Below are 18,290 nucleotides of genomic sequence, written 5' to 3'. Positions count from 1 at the left end.
ATGCAGCTGGTAAAACTGTCTGAAGAAATGAAGAAAGGTTTTAAGTGGGACTACATCCTGGTGGTGGACACTGAGGGGCTGCGAGCTCTGGAGTTAGAAGGAAATTCAACGATTCACCACGACAATGAACTGGCAACATTTGTGGTTGGTGTTGGGAACATGACTCTGGTGAACATCTTTGGAGAGAATCCTTCTGACATGCAGGACGTTCTGCAGGTTGTGGTTCAGGCTTTCATGAGGATGAAGAAAGTCAAACTGTCTCCAAGTTGTGTGTTTGTTCACCAGAACGTTTCAGACGTCGGCGCCAAAGAGAAAAACATGGTATGGAAAAAAAAACTGCAAGAGAAACTGGACAAGATGGTAGAACTAGCCGCCAAGAGAGGAAGTTTGTGATGCTGAAAATTTCAGTGACATCATTGAGTTTGATGTTCAAAAAGATGTGAAGTACTTTGCTCAGCTGTGGGAGGGAAGTCCTCCAATGGCTCCTCCAAATCCAGGCTACAGTGAAAGTGTCCAAGATCTGAGGAGCTTCATTCTCTCCAAAGCCTCAAAGTCTCCTGGTGTCACTCTCTCTGATTTCAAAACTAACATTCATGATCTTTGGAACGCACTTTTAAATGAGAACTTTGTGTTCAGCTTCAAAAACACTCTTGAGATCGCTGTTTACAGAAAACTGGAGGTTGAATATGGAAACTGGACTTGGGCCCTGAGGCAGGAAATGTTGAACATTGAAGAAAAACTTTATCCAAAAATTACAAATGGAACTATTGACCATGTTGACCTCAGTTTTCTTAATGAAGAAGTGAGTGAGAAATATGATGAAATCAAGAAGTCCATGTCAGAATACTTTGAGAATGACAAAGACAAAGAAATATTAATTCAGTGGCGTAAACAACATGAACTTAAAATAAAAGATTTTCATGATGAACTGGTTCAAGGACTTCAGAGAAAACTGAATAATGTTATTGAACAGAAGAAAGCAAGTAAAGAGTTTGAGGAGAAGAAAACTGTGTTTGAGAAAAAACTCTTACAAAAAAGCAAAGAGCTGGCTCAAAAACTCAGAGGCAAAACACAAAATGATCAAGAACTGCAACATCAGTTTGACCAATTTTGGAAAGATTTAGTTTCTGAAGTAACACAAGGAATAAAACCTGCTGAGAAGATAAACCTGGAAGAGGATCAGATCAGAGTCATCATATGAGCTCGGTTTTGAAATGGAATTTAATCAAGTCAAAAGAAAAGGTTTACAACTTTACAAAAATTTGGCTGAACGTGGAGATTATACTGATTATGTTGGCCAGAAGCGCAAAGAAAGAGGATTCAAAGAGACTTTGGTTAAAACAAAAGAAAAAGTTCAATACCTTTCAGGTCGCCTTCCACAGGAGCAGCAGATGCAGATGGAAAATCTTATAACCGCTGAAATACAGACCTCAGAACAAATAAAGAACAAACCTGTAGCAGAGAGAGGCTACAGTTCAACTTACCTGAGGGAAATGAGCATAAATGTGAAAAAAAATATCGACATATTTGAATCTGAATGGAAATTCCTTCTCCTGAAAGAGTTTAAAGTGGATCTGATTCTGTTCGTGTTTTACAGGACACAAAAGTGGATCTCAGACTCTCATTCTCAGTTCATCAAAAACAATGATGCTCACACATATTTGGAGAGTAAGAAAGATGAATACTACAGCGTGTTCAAGAGTTTCTGTGAAGGAAGTTCCTCAGCTCTGGTTCTCACTGAATTAATCTGTAACAAACTCAAAGTCTCTATGACAGAGGCTGTGATTAACCAGACAGCGATCGATGTAGCTGGAGAACTCAAATGTAATGTCCCAGCATTCAAAGAGAACCGACTCAACCTGGAGAAACATCTGCTCAAGTCACTGGCACAAAAGAGAGAATTTCAAAGATACATTACCTACATAAATAATCCCAGGTCATACACAGAGACTTTTATCAGAGAAGAAGTACAAACACAACTCTTACAAACACAGTACAAGGAGAAATGTCAGAGTTTCTTTGAGGTGAACATCTCAAACCTCCAAAAACACATAGTCCAAGCTCTTCATGATGCGACAGAGAAAAACAGAAACATCTCCCAGTGGCTTCAGGAGTTTGTACGATCCATAAAAGACAAACTGACATTTGGGACAATTTCCTCTGAAAACTTTAGTGATGTAACAAACTTAGACTTTCTGAAAGAAGAAATAGAGAAAGGGCTAAATTCCATTTGCACTGATCTTAAAACATTATCAGTGGACGAGTTAAATAAGTCGAGACAGAAGCCAGACCAGATCCTGATCGATCAGCTGTGTGACTGCTGCTGGGAGACATGTCCGTTCTGTGCTGCAGTTTGTACAAACACAGTCAAAGATCACAAAAGTGAAGAAGAAGGTGGGATTGACCACAGTGTTCCTTTTCATCGATCTCCTTCAGTCAATGGTGTTCACTACAGAGGCACAGTGGAGATGTCTTTGTCGTTCTGCACAACAGAAGTAGCAGGTGATCGCTCTTTTTACCCTGATGATTCAGACAGACTTGTGCCTTACAAAACATATCGTTCTGCTGGTTCTCCTCATGACACATGGAGCATCACCCCTGATCTGTTTAAACTGTCATATTGGCAGTGGGTCGTGTGCACATTTAAAGAAGAACTGGAAAAACACTATAATTTAAAATATGAAGGTCGTGGAGAAATTCCAGACGATTGGAAAAACATCAGTTATGAAGAGGCAATAAAAAGTCTGGAGGAAATGTACAAATAGACACAGAACAAAAACAGAACACAGCATGAAACAAGATCATTATGAAGAGATTTATTATTATTATTATTTTTAAAGAGTTAATCAGTTGTAAGGCTACAGAGAATGTTTAAATGTAGAAAACACATTTATCTGTTTTATTTTGTGTTTTTAAAAGATCTAAATGTAAATCATACACTTTACTTAATCCTCTTGATTAAATATAAAAGAATCCTGCTGAGACACAGGGACTGTATGAAAACAGTTTGAAAAGCATTTGAAGAGCAAAATGTGTGTGTTTTTATTTTTATTTTTTTCATAGTAAATGTGCCTGCATCTATATCAACACAACATAATATGATACTGTAAAAATGATCCTTAATGACAATAGAAAAGAATGTGTTATGAAATATGATGTTACAGATTTATGATCTGATCTGATTTCATTTAAATATCACCACATGAATTTAAGAACGTTATGAAAATGACAGAAAATCAAAAATAATGAACTAATGTGATGGTTTCTTCTCATATTCTCTGCTTTGTGTCATAATATACTTCTCATTTTAATCAACTGTATGAACGCTTTAAAAGTTTGTCAAAAAACATAGTATTATACAGCAAAACAGTAGTAGTAGTAGTAGTAGTAGTAGTAGTAGTAGTAGTAGTAGTAGTAGTAGTAGTAGTAGTAGTAGTAGTAGTAGTAGTAGTAGTAGTAGTAGTAGTAGTAGTAGTAGTAGTAGTAGTAGTAGTAGTAGTAGTAGTAGTAGTAGTAGTAGTAGTAGTAGTAGTAGTAGTAGTAGTAGTAGCAGTAGTAGTAGTAGTAGTAGTAGTAGTAGTAGTAGTAGTAGTAGTAGTAGTAGTAGTAGTAGTAGTAGTAGTAGTAGTAGCAGTAGTAGTAGTAGTAGTAGTAGTAGTAGTAGTAGTAGTAGTAGTAGTAGCAGTAGTAGTAGTAGTAGTAGTAGTAGTAGTAGTAGTAGTAGTAGTAGTAGTAGTAGTAGTAGTAGTAGTAGTAGTAGTAGTAGTAGTAGTAGTAGTAGTAGTAGTAGTAGTAGTAGTAGTAGTAGTAGTAGTAGTAGTAGTAGTAGTAGTAGTAGTAGTAGTAGTAGTAGTAGTAGTAGTAGTAGTAGTAGTAGTAGTAGTAGTAGTAGTAGTAGTAGTAGTAGTAGTAGTAGTAGTAGTAGTAGTAGTAGTAGTAGTAGTAGTAGTAGTAGTAGTTGTGATTAAAGTGATTCTAAATAACAGTAGAACAGACTGTGTTATGAAATGTAATGTGTTTGTCAAATCATCATGATCTGATCTGATTTCATTGAACTATCACCATATGAATTTAAAAATGTTAATAAAATTACATAAAACTGAAAATAAAGCGCTTGTGTGTGGTTTCTTCTCATATTCTCTGCTTTGTGTCATAATATACTTCTCATTTCTAATAAATTGTACAAATGCATTAAAAGTTTCTCAACAAATGTATTCAAACATTCTGAACAGAGACAAAAGTGAAGCACAAAGTGATTTCAGCCTCAGAATATCACAAAATAAATGAAGACAAAAGGAGAGTGAACAACTCAGACACATGTGAGTGATTTCACTTCTACTTTATTTCACATAACGTGTTTATTTAATAGATTAAGATGACAAATACTTCCATAGTTTTATACAGCATAACAGTAGTAGTAGTAGTAGTAGTAGTAGTAGTAGTAGTAGTAGTAGTAGTAGTAGTAGTAGTAGTAGTAGTAGTAGTAGTAGTAGTAGTAGTAGTAGTAGTAGTAGTAGTAGTTGTAGTAGTAGTAGTAGTAGTAGTAGTTGTATTTGTAGTAGTAGTAGTAGTAGTAGTAGTAGTTGTTGTAGTAGTTAGTAGTAGTAGTAGTAGTAGTAGTAGTTGTATTTGTAGTAGTAGTAGTAGTAGTAGTATTATCAGTAAACTTAGATTTAGACAAACTTTATTGATCCACAGGGAAATGATTTGGACACAGAGTCACACGTCACAATAAATAAAATAACAAAGAGCAAAAATATAAATGGTAAAATAATTCTAAATAAGTAACAAAAAAGAGCAAGAGACACGTGGACATAAAACAGGACTGGACCCTGGGGACTCCTGCTTCACTGACCACAGTATCAGACAGGTGCTCCCTGTCGTAGTGAGTCCTGACTGACAGGTGTCAGTGATCCAGGAGACAATGGAGGAGCTGAAACATCCTGAGCAGCTTCACTCATCACAAAGAGCTGGATTGTGTTAAAGACTCTGGAGAAAAACAAAAACCATCTCCTCACAGAGAAACACCGTCCAGGTGTGAGGAGCTCGGTGAAGGAAACAGATCACAACATCTTCCACCACTAAACCACACTGAGAGAAACTGTAGAGGAGCCAGGGATGGTTTAATCTAATGTAAAGTTTAGACTCTCAATGTAAAGTTTACATTGTACAATGTAAAGTTTCCAGATTATATCTAAAAGTTATAGTTTAAATGTAAAGTTTACAGTAAATGTAGAGTTTACAGTGTAGATGTAAATTTTACATTTTAGTTAATGGTCAAAATGTATAGTTTAAATCTAAATGTAAAGTTTACAATCTAGATGAATATTTTACAAATTAAATGTAAAGTTTATAGTATTAATGTAAGGTTTGATCCTTAAACAATGATGAGTTTAACACAAATTCACATAAATATGGCATATTTGACATACATATTGATACTTCATGTATGAATACGAAGTTATAAATCAAATAAATATGAGTACATTGTTTTCAAGTATATTCTAGTCTAGGTCACCTTTACCTCTATCAAATTAATTATAATATGCTTATTTGAATATAATTATTTGTCGTATAAATAAAATAAAAGCTTTAACTGAAATAAATGATACTTTAATAAAAGCATAAACATGCATCAGGCTTTGACAAGCTGGTGTGGCCACAATACCAACTTCCACTTATACAGAATTAGACATTAATAATGGATGAATAAATACTAATTAATGACAAATTAAACATCTACAAAGATGCTAATTAGCAGGGAGTTAGATGTTAATACATGTACCTAAAATAAAGTGTTACTATACAAATATATTACTTACTAATATATTAATTAAGTTTAACCAACTTTATTAAGGTTCGTTCACACCAAAGCATCAAAGTGTCCAGTTTCTATGTAAAGTCGATGTGGACGAGCGACTAGAGCCTCCTGCGTTTTTGTGGCGCGTCTTCGGCGTCACCGCGGCGCGAATCTGGCGTCGACACGGCGAGTCTTGAACGTTTTGGCATCGACGCTCTAGACGTGCGTCCAAGGCGTCAGCGTCAAGAAGTTGAAAATGCTGAACTTTTCACGTCAGACGAGCCGCGTCGACCAATCAGAGACGAGTATCCAGAGACACAGCGACGTTATTATCAGGAAGAAAAACCCCAGAACCACAAACATGAACGAAACATAAATATATACACCACAAACACCGAGACCATCACCAGGACTAAACAAGGACTAGACCCTGAATAGACCGAGACTAAACCAGGACTAGACCAGGACTAGACCGTGATTAGACTGGGACTAGATCGGGACTAAACCAGGACTGATCCAGTGTCATTAGCAGAGTATAAATATATATACGCCGCAGTTGTCGACTCGATCTCCTCGGGCTCTTGTTTTCAGGACAACAGACGTGCGTCAATTATTTTTGTCCCGTTCGTCCACGGCGTCAAAGACGAACGTCGGGGGCGTCTAAACTCAAACACAAAGGCGTCCAAATAGAGGCGTCAAGGCGTTTTTTGACACTTTGGTGTGAACTTCCCTTTATAGGCGTCCCAAGCTGAGAGTTGTTTAATTATAATTATTTTACTAAAATATGAATTAAGCTTCACATTTATCATCAGGTGAGTGTCTCACACTGAGATAAGCAGAAGCACAGTTTATAACAACAAACATTTAACTTTTAAATTATGTAAAAATAACTATTTATTAGTGCAAAAAAGACATTTAGTGAACTATTAACAGATATTAATACAATATTATTTAATAGATTGTTGTTCCTGTTTCCTGTTTTTTACACAGATTTCATACAAACAACTAATGTTTAGTTAATGATAAAAAAACTATTAACTTGTACCAAATAGATATTTTAGTAGGCAAGGCAAGGCAAGTTTATTTGTACAGCACAATTCGTACACAAAGTAATTCAAAGTGTTTTACAGAATAAGAAATACATTAAAATCATAATAAAAACAAATCAAAACATAAATAATCATGAAGATTAAAATTAAAAAAGAGAGACATAAATTGGAGAGAAGAGTGCGGAATGAAAACCTTTCAGTTATTTGCACAGTTAAACAGAAATGTTTAGAGTCTGGATTTAAACAGCGTCACAGAAGAGTCTGTCTCACATGTTCAGACTGTTCCAGGTTTTAGCTGCATGAACCTGAAACTCTGACTCCTCTTGTTTAGTCGTGACTCTGGCACCAGCAGGAGTTGGTCCCTGAGCTCCTCAGAGTGTGAGATGTTCATTGTGACACTAACATGTCACAGATGGACTTTGGTGCTCGACCATGGAGACACTTGTACAAACAGAGCTGCTTTAAAGTCTCTGAGCCACAGGAAGCCAGTGCAGAGACCTGAGCACAGGACTTATGTGCTCGTACTTCCTAGTTCGAGTAAGGACCCGAGCTGCAGCGTTCTGGATGTTTGGATGTTCTGGATGTTCTGCAGCGTCTCACAGCTCGTTTGGAGAGACCAGTGAGCAGAACATTACAGTATCTAACCTACTGGAGACAAACGCATGGATAAGTTTCTCCAAGTCTGATTTAGACAGTAAACCTTTGATTTTTGCTCTGTTTTTTAGATGGTAAAAAGGCTGCAGATGTTATTGATTTGATGTGGACTGTTAAAGTTCAAGTCTGAGTCCATTATTACCCCTAGATTTCTTGCCTGATTTGAAGGTTTTAGAGAGAGAGAGACTGGAGGTGACTGCTGACACTGTCCCTTTGTTTCTGTGGACCAAACACTATGACTTCAGTCTTGTCAGAGTTTAGCTGGAGAAAGTTGTTTTGCATCCACACACTGATCTGTTGGACGCAGTGACCAAGTGACTCCACTGGTCCATAGTCTCCTGCTGCCAGAGAGACGTAGATCTGAGTGTCGTCTGCATAATTGTGGTACGACACGTTATTGCTGCTTATTAACTGGCCTAATGGCAGCATGTAGAGATTGAACAACAGGGGGCCCAGGATTGACCCCTGAGGCACCCCACAGGTCAGGGCCATGTCATCTGAGACACAGTTTCCAATTTCAACAAAATACTTCCTGTCTTCTAGATAGGACTTGAACCAGTTTAGTACAGTACCAGAGATGCCCACCCAGTCCTCTAGTCTCTGTAAGAGGATCCCATGATCGACAGTGTCAAAAGCAGCACTCAGATCTAACAGGATCAAGACTGAGACTTTGCCTGCATCAGTGTTCAGGCGGATGTCATTTGTCACCTTGATAAGAGCAGTCTCAGTGCTGTGGAGGCTCTAAAACCTGACTGGAAAACATCAAAGGAGTTGTTCATTTGGAGAAGGTTCGTAAGCTGTTGGTAAACAGCTTTTTCAAGGACTTTGCCAAAAAAACGGCAGATTTGAGATGGGTCTGAAATTGTTCAGTACTGTGGCATCAAGACTGCTCTTCTTTAGGAGAGGCTTAATGACCGCAGTTTTCAACGCGTTTGGGAATGTTCCAGATTGAAGTGACATGTTAACTATGTGAGTGAGTGGTGAAAGTAAAACTGTTGAGGACGGACTTTAGAAATCTAGTGGGTAACATGTCCAGGCAGCAAGTAGATGAACTCAGACTGGTAACGATCTCTAAAACAGTTTTGTCAGTTACAGGTGCAAAGTGATTCAGCTCTAAGTGTCTCTGTGGCTGCAGCTTGTTATTTGTGTTGTGGAATTGATGGCATTTTTGATACCCTGAACTTTGTCATTAAAGAAAACTGCAAACTCATTACATTTAGATGTGGAAATTAGTTCTAGTGGCAGTGGAGCTGGAGGGTTTGTTAATCTGTTCACTGTTGCAAACAGGACACGAGAGTTGTTACTGCAATTACCAATAATGTCCGAAAAATACTTCTCTCTTGTTTTACTCAAAGTGTAGTTGTACATATGCATTGTTCCTCTGTAAATCTCATAATGAACCTGGAGGTTTGACTTGCGCCATTTCCGCTCAGCCTTCCTCCACTCCCTTTTCTGTGCTCTGACTGAGTCATCATTCCTCCACGGAGCTTTTTGCCTCTTTAACCACTTTAACCTTTATCGGAGCGATGGCATCCAGAACATTCAAAACACTCAAAGTCACAGAGTTCAACACATCATCAACATTAGAACATGAGGCAATTTCAAAATGTATCATTTCCATGAACAGTGCACCTGTGTTGTCATTTATGTGTCTCCTTCGAACAACTGTAGGAGCAGCCGGTGGTTTGGGAATAACAGACGGTCAAAGAAGACACAGAAATGATCAGACAGAGCAACATCAACCACACTGACATTTGAAATATTTACACCCTTTGTAATGAGCAGGTCCAGAGTGTGCCCTCTGTTGTGAGTGGGCTCACTGACATGCTGAGTCAGACCAAAAAGTTTCAAGGACAACACTAAGCTCTTTGGCATTTTTGTCACACACATTATCCACATGTACATTAAAATCACCTGTAATGACTAAACCATCAAAGTCTGTGCAAACAACTGAAAGCATCTCAGTAAAATCATCAATAAAACTTTGACAGAGCTGAGGAGGTTTGTATATGACTATGAAGAGTCTGGACGGTGATTGTTTTAGCTCCATTTTGAAGGAAACATACTCAAATGATGAAAAACACCCCAAATGACAACCTGTGTGTAACCAAATGATCTCTAAAAAATGCACACACTCCTCCACCCTTTTTATTTGCTCGTGTTTCAGATTCAAATTTGAAGTTGGGAGGGGTTGATTCCACTAGCACTGCATGACCTGTGTTTTTGTCAAGCCATGTTTCAGTTAAAAACATAAAGTCAAGATTAAAAGAAGAAATAAAATCATGAATTAGAAATGATTTGTTACATAAAGATCTGACATTGAGCACAGCAAGTTTCTGATTAGTTTCAGTAGGACTGGATGTTATCTTCTTACAGGGAACGTGAACTAAATTTCTCTGATTAGACAGTCTAACTGTCCTTCTTTTAATCTGTCTACGTGTTGTAACTGGAGCTATAGCTCCATCGCAGGGCCCCAGCCTGATATTACCTTTATCATGACTGTATGTCCTGGGACAGCAGAGGCCCTGTGCGTCCAGCTCTTGGTGATAACAGCTCTGGGGAAAGGTGGGGGAGGGCGAGCAGGGGAGAGTTTGGGTAAGTGACCAGGTGAGGGACCAGGTGAGGGCCGAGGAGGTGGCCGAGGAGGTGGAATACGGGGAGGTTTGGGTGAGGGGCCTGGTAAGGACCGAGGAGGTGGAGTAGGGGGAGGTTTGGGTGAAAAATTAGAGGGGAGAGCTGAGAGAGTCTCTGGTGGTGAAACAGGCACAGTTTTGTATGGGGGAGAGTTCAACATAACCCTTGACCGTGCTATGTTAGGTGTGAGAGGAACCATCTTGATTCCCGATCTGATGAGGCTTTCTAGATGGTTGGGCAGTGCCATGGGTGAAGGTGGGGAGGAGAAGGAGAGTGAAGAGTCCGTTGATGGAGTAGATGTAGCAAGGGGGACTCCAGGCTGGTCTGTGGGCAGCGGAGGTGATGGGTGTGCTGGTGGCGCTGGGGGAGGTGGTGGTGGTGTTGCTGACTCATTCTCTGGGGGAGGTGGTGCTGCTGACTTGTTCTCTGGGGGAGGGGAAGGTGGTGATGCTGACTTGTTCTCTGGGGGAGGGGGAGGTGGTTCTGCTGACTTGTTCTCTGGGGAGGGGGAGGTGGTTCTGACTTGTTCTCTGGGGGAGGGGGAGGTGGTGATGCTGCTGACTTGTTCTCTGGGGGAGGGGGAGGTGATGATGCTGCTGAGTTGTTGTCTGGGGGAGGGGGAAGTGGTTGTGGTTGTGGCAGTGGTGGTGCTGTCAATGGTGCTGACTCGTTGGCTGGTTCTCTGTTAGGTGCAGCAGGGATGCTTCTCCCATTTCTCTTTTCTCTCACTGGATGCACAGGACCCTGTCCAGGCCGGTGCCTCAGAGCGTGGAGGAGGTTTTCCGTCAACACTCTCACTCCACCTCTGCTTAGGTGTGGGCCATTTCCCTCGAACAGGTCCTTCCGTTTCCAGAAAAGATCAAAGTTCTCAATGTAGTGCAGTCCTCTGGCCGCGCACACATTCAGCAGCCACGTGTTCAGCTGAAACAGTCGGGTAAATTTGTTCCTGTTCCTTAGGTCTATGTTGGGAAGAGGTCCACTGATAAATGTCTTAACCTCCACTTTATTTAAGCTCCTCGAATAATTTTAGTGAAATCCCCTTTTCAAGACTTCACTCTGTTCCATTCTGATGTCCACTGCACCCACATGCACAATCAGCTGTTTGACCCCTTGGTGTGTTGACAAAACTTTTGGCAGGAGTTTTGTTATCTCAGAAACAGTGTACGTCGGGTAGCAGCATGTTAGGATTCTTCTGTGACTCACACCACTGAAAGCCCCGTCTCCTAGCAGCAACGTATCTCTGACCTTGACATTTGGCACAGATTCCCGTGTATGCCTGCACTCTTTTGCCAACTTTATTGTTCTTGTTTTGTGATGACAGTACATTATCCCTTTGTACGTTAACATCAGTCTGTGACAGTGGTGAAAATCTGTTTGTTCGCTTTATTGTGGGTGATATAACGATATTAGCATTGTCTTTTACCACTCGCTGCGCTGGCTTAGCATTTTGGTCTGTACCAAGTTTTGGAAAAGACACAGTATCACTCAGGTTTAAGTTGAAAGAATTTCCACCCTCTTCTCTAGAAATAACTGTAGGTTTCTCACCACTGGACGTCACTGGTAGCGTCTGATGAAGTCCTTTTTCAGTTTCTAAAGCAAATATCCGTGCTTGTAGCTCATAAATGTCTTGTTGATAGTTCCGACAGCGCTCACAGATAGAATTCCCTTGGTTTCTTCTCCCCGACATGTTGCTGGCTCATCAGATGATTTGTTAAAAAATGTAAAAATGTTTAAAAGTATTAATTTACTTAAAAGGAAATCAAAAATAGCCGTTGTTGGAGGAGGTAAACTGATTAAAAAGCAAAAACAGCAGGAGCAAGCAAGGATAGCGTCCGCACTCTTCAGAAGCAGGAAGTAACAAGTAATAAACATTAATAAAGGGTTAGGTAATGATTAGTTTGTTTATAATGACACCTTATTATAAAGTGTTTTATAAAATGTTATAAAGTGCAGTATTTCTTTAAAATGGTGTTTGTCGTGTTGTTTAGTTCATTAACAGTGAATGTAAAACTAACTAAAGCTAAACAAGAAAATAGTTTTTAAAATAATAATAATAATGAAAGTCTTTAATAAAACTGTAGAGTTACATGACGTAGTGTGAATCAGGTACAAAGTTCGATATGGAATCAACTAATGTGTAATAATTAACCAAAGTTTATGATCCAGCTGAACGACAAACACCAAACACCCGAATAAACACGTCACATCACCACTGTGTCCTGATGAAACTGGTGCAGACGAAAACTACACAAGATATGAGTCTCCGTGTTTTTATTCTTTGTGCTGTTTTTGGTAAGTTGAACAAATATATTTAAATATTAATATTATCCCAATAAAACCTGACACATGAAATAATAGACAGAAAATTCAGATTCCTTGATATTTAACTCTTTATCACAGTGTTTCTCAACCTTTTTTGAGCCACGGCACGTTTTTTACATTGGAAAAATCTTGCGGCACAAAACTAAGCAAAATGTTACAAAAATGACACTATACAGTTTATTTAATTACAATATAATTTCTACATTAATTTCTACTTCCTCAGTGTGAGACCTGCACCTGTTTAGATGAACACAAAGCTGATCTCCTGCAGGAACAGAAGAAAGACACATGAAGCTCTTCATCAACAGCTCTCAGTCTCTCTCTGTTTTTAGTTTTTATAGCAGTTAAGCTTGAAAAACTCTTCTTCTGGGTCAGAATCTTGTCCAGGGCCCATTTCGGAGTTTGCATTCGTCCATTTTAAAAACTTTTCCATGACTGTCACCATGCACATGCGTTACTAATTCTTTTAAAGCAGGGGTGCTCACACTTTTTCATCATGTGATCTACTTACAAAATGACCAAGTCATAAAGATCGACCTAATACAAAACCAAACAAACTGCACTGAAACACTCTGTGGCTCTTTTCTGGACCCTCCCCCACAGTTTGAGAACCTCTTCTTTAAGAGAACTTCCTCTGGCACTTTACACAAAACTGTGAAAAAAGTGAAGGAAGATTTTTAAACCTGTTTTTTAAAGTTCCAAACTGGAGTTTCATTCTTTTGTGGTTTTGCAGTGATATTTACCAGCCTCTGCACGTTTACCAAACCAAACGCACATCGTGACAAACACAGATGCATTTGTCACTTTTGTTACACAAACTTCAGCCAAATGTGGCAGTAGGTCTGTTCTGTAGATCCGCTCTATGCTGTAGACCTGCTTTGTGCCAACACTGGAACACAAATGTAGACTGGTTTTTGCTTCACGTTTGGTCTTGTTCTTCTAATCAGCCGCACTGTGGGAGGGGCTTGTGTTGGCTGTACGCAGGAAGGAGCGAGAGCGTGAAAAGGCGAGGGGCGGCGTGCTGACGTGAGGCAGGTGGACAGGTAGGATGTTTAGGAAGTTGAACCTGCCCTGTGATGCACGCTGGTACACGAGGGCACACGCTGTCGCGGACGAGCCGTGCATAGGGAGCGTGTGTGTTTGTGATGCGCCGTAGAGTCTCCGCGGGTTTCAAATGAGCGCACAGGCTGCACTGAGACGCCCCACACGCTCCTGCACCCGCTACAAGTTTATTACCAACAGCAGCGGCCGCAATGAAATATGATCACACTTGTTGAGTGTCAGACCTCGAGTGAGAGACAAGACCGAGTCCAAACACGAGTCCGAGACGAGACACGGCGATTTACCCACACGACCTTGGAGATCGACTGGTAGATCACGATCGACATATTGAGCACCACTGATTTAAAGGAACGAGGCAATTAGCTGCCTGTCGCCACCCGGACGAATATTCGATCACTCTGCCAGTCATTATATACTACACTGTACTACAGCACGGACACTCCACAATGACATAATATTTGCAGGTAATAATTAATACATTTTTATTTAAAAAAAAAGTGATATTGGATAATTTCTCACGGCACACCTGACGATCTCTCACGGCACACTAGTGTGCCGCTGCACAGTGGTTGAGAATCACTGCTTTATTGGACCTTTGAACAAAATGTAAAAAAAATAAATAATAATAATAATAATAATAACTTAACCATTTTATAAATGCAAAATGTATCATATTTGATACGTTGGGCCTTCGTGGTCACTTTATAAAACCCAACCATGTTTATTTTAGGACCAAACTAAATTATTTTTGATGCATTTAGATTTCTTCTATGACTTTTCCTTTTCTGTTTTTAAATGTCTGAACAGGAGGATTTTTATTTTGTCTTGTGGGACGAGAGAAAACAGATTCAGTTCTTGTTCAAGCTCAGACGTATGTTACATTTCCCACTGTACACGTGTGTGAAATTATTATAAATAAATGTAAAAAAATAAATGAGTGAATCGTCTAAATCCTCTGAATCAGTCAAATATAGATTCTGAGTTATTTTATGTGTGAAAATTGAAGAGACAGTTACACCAAATAAACCACTGCACCTTTCATTTATATAAAGTCATGTAAAGATCTAAATTACACCTTTATACAATAATAATAATGATAATAATAATAATAATAATAATAATAATAATAATAATAATAATAATAGAAAACATATTTTTAATATGACATCTTAGTTATAAAATCCTAACAAATGTGTGGAGTTAAATTTGCATGAAATTGCATAAAAATCTGCAGATTGAATCATAAAATGTGATATAGTGATGATGAGGAACAGAATCAAAAAGTCCTGCTGGATCAAATTTGATGTGACGTAAATGACGTCACCTTTGCCGTTCATCTGTTTGAGTTTCATAATTACAGAAATCCACAATTCAGTTCTGGAAATCCAAATCGTAAATTACAGAAATCTGCCACTGAATTATAAAAATCTGTAATTCCAGTTTGAGATTCTAGAGTTTGATTCTGACTCGTCATAACTCAAGTTCAAGATCTGTTTAAACGTAGAAATGATAATTATTGTTCAGCTCAGCTCTTTTGTTCATCCACAGACTACAAGACGTACAGGAAATCACTACAATTGTCTATTTTTTTACAGATTAACTGTAAGATTGTAAACCTTGAACCTAAACTAAACTTGGCATTCATCATACAAAAGTAAAATTAGTTCTTCTTTAAAAAGTACAAATCATTTGATTTACTCCAAATTGATCTTTACTCCATGAGTAATTATCAGGACAGTGTTAACAATTCCCCCCGACTGGTTTTATCAACAATAAGGTTCATAACAAATGTATAATAATTTACAGTTCCTGTCTCAGTGACTGTAGTGAGGTAACACAACAGAAAATGTGCTCATGACTCACTCACTTTTCAACATTTACTTTTAGTTTCCAACACAGTTCAAATATTCACAGGACCTTTGGGATTTCATTAGTTTCTGGATCTAGTTAAATGACAAAATCCACATTTATTTCAGATTTACCTCTTGTGGTTTTAATCTGTGTGCTCTGTTTAGCAACATGGCACAAGAGGAAGAACAGAGCAAAGAGGAACATTCTAAAGCACTTCAGTGCACTGCCATCTAGTGGCAAAACTGGGGATTGCACTTACATTTGGTTTAACAAGCGCTGGTATTAGATTTCATGTCGGGACTTTATTGAAATGAACAGAGTTACATGCAACTACAACAAGATCATTTGAGACTTTGAGGAGGGACGCTTCACTGCTGTGTGATGATTTAAAACCTGATTCAAATTTCTCAAAGTTGTGATTTCTATTCATAAAATCTAAAAGCTGGTGAGAAATGATTTTCTTCAGACAGAGACTGGTTGACAACAGATAAAATACTGAGTCCAACCACATTAAAAACATCTGTGAGGAGTTTGGTGAGTATCACATCCAAACTGCACTTGGTCACTTTCATTTGGGATCAAATATCAGATAGAAAAGAAAAGAATAAAGACATAAAATGAATAAAACACTTAAAATCCAGATCTTTTCTATTTACATAAATGGTTTGACTCGGGGCAGATATTTGGTTCCTGATGTGAGAAACTTTCCTAATAAAATGTTTAAAAACAGTTCAGTGGACGCATCACTAAAAAGACGAGCTTTAGGTTTGGAGATTGAGTCTAGAACCTGAAATAAAACTCTTGGATTTGACTTGTTTTTACTAACAGTGTTTGAATAAAATATGGTTCTTGTGTCTTTGACTGTTTGTTGGTCATTTTTTATCTGTTTTTTCATGAGGTAAAAACATTCAGGTTGGTCAGGCAAACCAAACCAAACAGGAATATGAAGGGAAACACAGAGACACCAGTGAGTAAATTTACCTGTAAAATTAGTTTTTAAGTTTAATTAAAATAGTAAAATGTTAGTAAACCCATATAGAAGTAATGTTTTTAATTGACATGTAAAATTATTATTCTGTTTAATTTAAGTATAAAGAGAAACTGAGGTTAAATAAAATTTAAATACAATTGGCTGATTTATTTGATGAAAGTTAAAAAAGTAAATTGAATTTATTTACTAATCTAAGTTTTGAAAATGTTAAATAAAACTAAATTGAATAACTAAAATATTTGGTAATTGGCATTTGATTATTTAAATATAAAGTAAAACATCTGATTTAAGGTAAATGGTGTAAAATCTACTAAGTTAAAGTTGCACTAATTTTAAAAATATATATTTAGCAATTAAAATCAATTTCTTAATTGATTAAAATGTGTCTTAAAATAATATATAACATTTATTTCATAGGATTCTGTGACACTAACTCTGTAGAACCAGGACAAAAAGACAAAAGAAACCCTCTGTAACCTCAGCACGTCCAACAAAAACACAAAACAGACAAAACAACAAGACTGGAGCAGGAGGAGGACGAGGAGTCCACCCCAAAAACTAGACACGCAGACTCTAGATTCTGCAGCCAGGGGGCGCTGGATACAACAGACTCACCCGACAAGTCTGGGCGAGGCAAAAGCTGCGAGAGCAGAGAGAAAGTTGAAGAGGAGAAGAGTTCCCTTCTGCTCCAGTCTCTCCTGGACGATTAGAACCATGTGACCTTGTCCAGGCGGCGCTGGGGGAGGTCGATAGATTGATCATGTTTTGGTTTTGGTGGAGCAGCGGCTCTTTTCACATCAGTTCTGATCGTCTCTTGGTCTCAGGTTCTACACACCAGCCTTTATAAAGCTTCAAGTCTCTCAGAGATGTTCTCCACACTGAGCTCCAAGACCAAAGTCCCGTCCAGTCTGGGATCAAACTGTTAACTTTTCCATGATGTTTTCCAACATGTGGTGCGAGGCAGAACAACCTTCCAAAATACGACTCATAGTCACAGTTCATGAGTTCAGAGTTTTACTTTCACTTTCAGTTAGACCGAGCGACCAAGTGGAGCGTTGAAGAGCCGCCTCGGTGATCCCAACTTTTAGAAAAATCAGGGCCTGATCCAATCAGCAAACGACCTGTGATCATGTTTGTGAACAGACAGATGTTTGTACATCCTCCACAGAGAGACGCCAGACACACGACTCACCAGTTCTCCACCCGTCCATCCAGTATCACACGGGGAAAGTTCTGTGGGGACACGGAGGTTCACTCGACCCCGAGTTTCTCGTTGAAAAAATTTTGTCAATTGCATTGAGTGACCGAGTTATAAAATCCAGAGTTAATTTGTGTTGGGAGAGAAGAGCAGAGAGAATCTCTCAAAGTCTAAAAACACGAGACGAGACAGAGACACCGAGACAAAACAGAAGAGAAGACAGAGCAGGAGACAAACACGTCCGACCTCACCAAGAGTCAGAGAGAAGAAAGTGGAGTGGATGATGAATATGGAGCCGGTGATCACGCAGCATCTACTGTAAGTAATACTTATTTTGTATTATTTTACACACATTGCACTGATATTAGAAAAATGTCATTAAACGACTTTGAGCTTTTTACAAACTGTGGCTGTACAACACCTTTAGACAACACTGCCATCTGCTGGTTGTTCAGTGGAGGGTGTATTCACCTTCATATTTGGTGATATTTATTTGAAGATCACAGAGGCGTTTGGTAAGAACGTCTCAAAATGACTTTGTCAAGAGAAAAGCTCAAAAAGAATCCTCAGATGCAGACTCCACATACAAAGTCAAGCAGATTTATTTTCACATCTCAAAAATATATTTACAAATACACATTTATTTATACAAATTCATTTATTTATTTGTATGTCATGTTTTTATGTTTGTATTTGGATATTAATAAATGTGTGTATATTTATATATAA

The 18,290-nt window shown here is 38.5% G+C and overlaps 1 protein-coding gene and 1 pseudogene across 1 annotated transcript in view; one reads left to right on the top strand and one right to left on the bottom strand.

Moving 5' to 3' along the window:
• On the top strand, positions 1 to 3,805 carry LOC129412096 (interferon-induced very large GTPase 1-like; annotated as a pseudogene).
• The window catches only part of LOC129412093 (interferon-induced very large GTPase 1-like), a 218,737-nt gene that overhangs the window by 130,807 nt on the left and 69,640 nt on the right, over positions 1 to 18,290 (bottom strand).

This window comes from Boleophthalmus pectinirostris, unplaced genomic scaffold (genome assembly GCF_026225935.1).
Source record: "Boleophthalmus pectinirostris isolate CB_2022bp ecotype Guang Dong unplaced genomic scaffold, ASM2622593v1 HiC_scaffold_7, whole genome shotgun sequence".
In the NCBI taxonomy this organism is placed as follows: Eukaryota; Metazoa; Chordata; class Actinopteri; order Gobiiformes; family Gobiidae; genus Boleophthalmus; species Boleophthalmus pectinirostris.
Note: the sequence above shows the minus strand (reverse complement) of the source record. Positions and strands in the feature narration are given on the sequence as shown.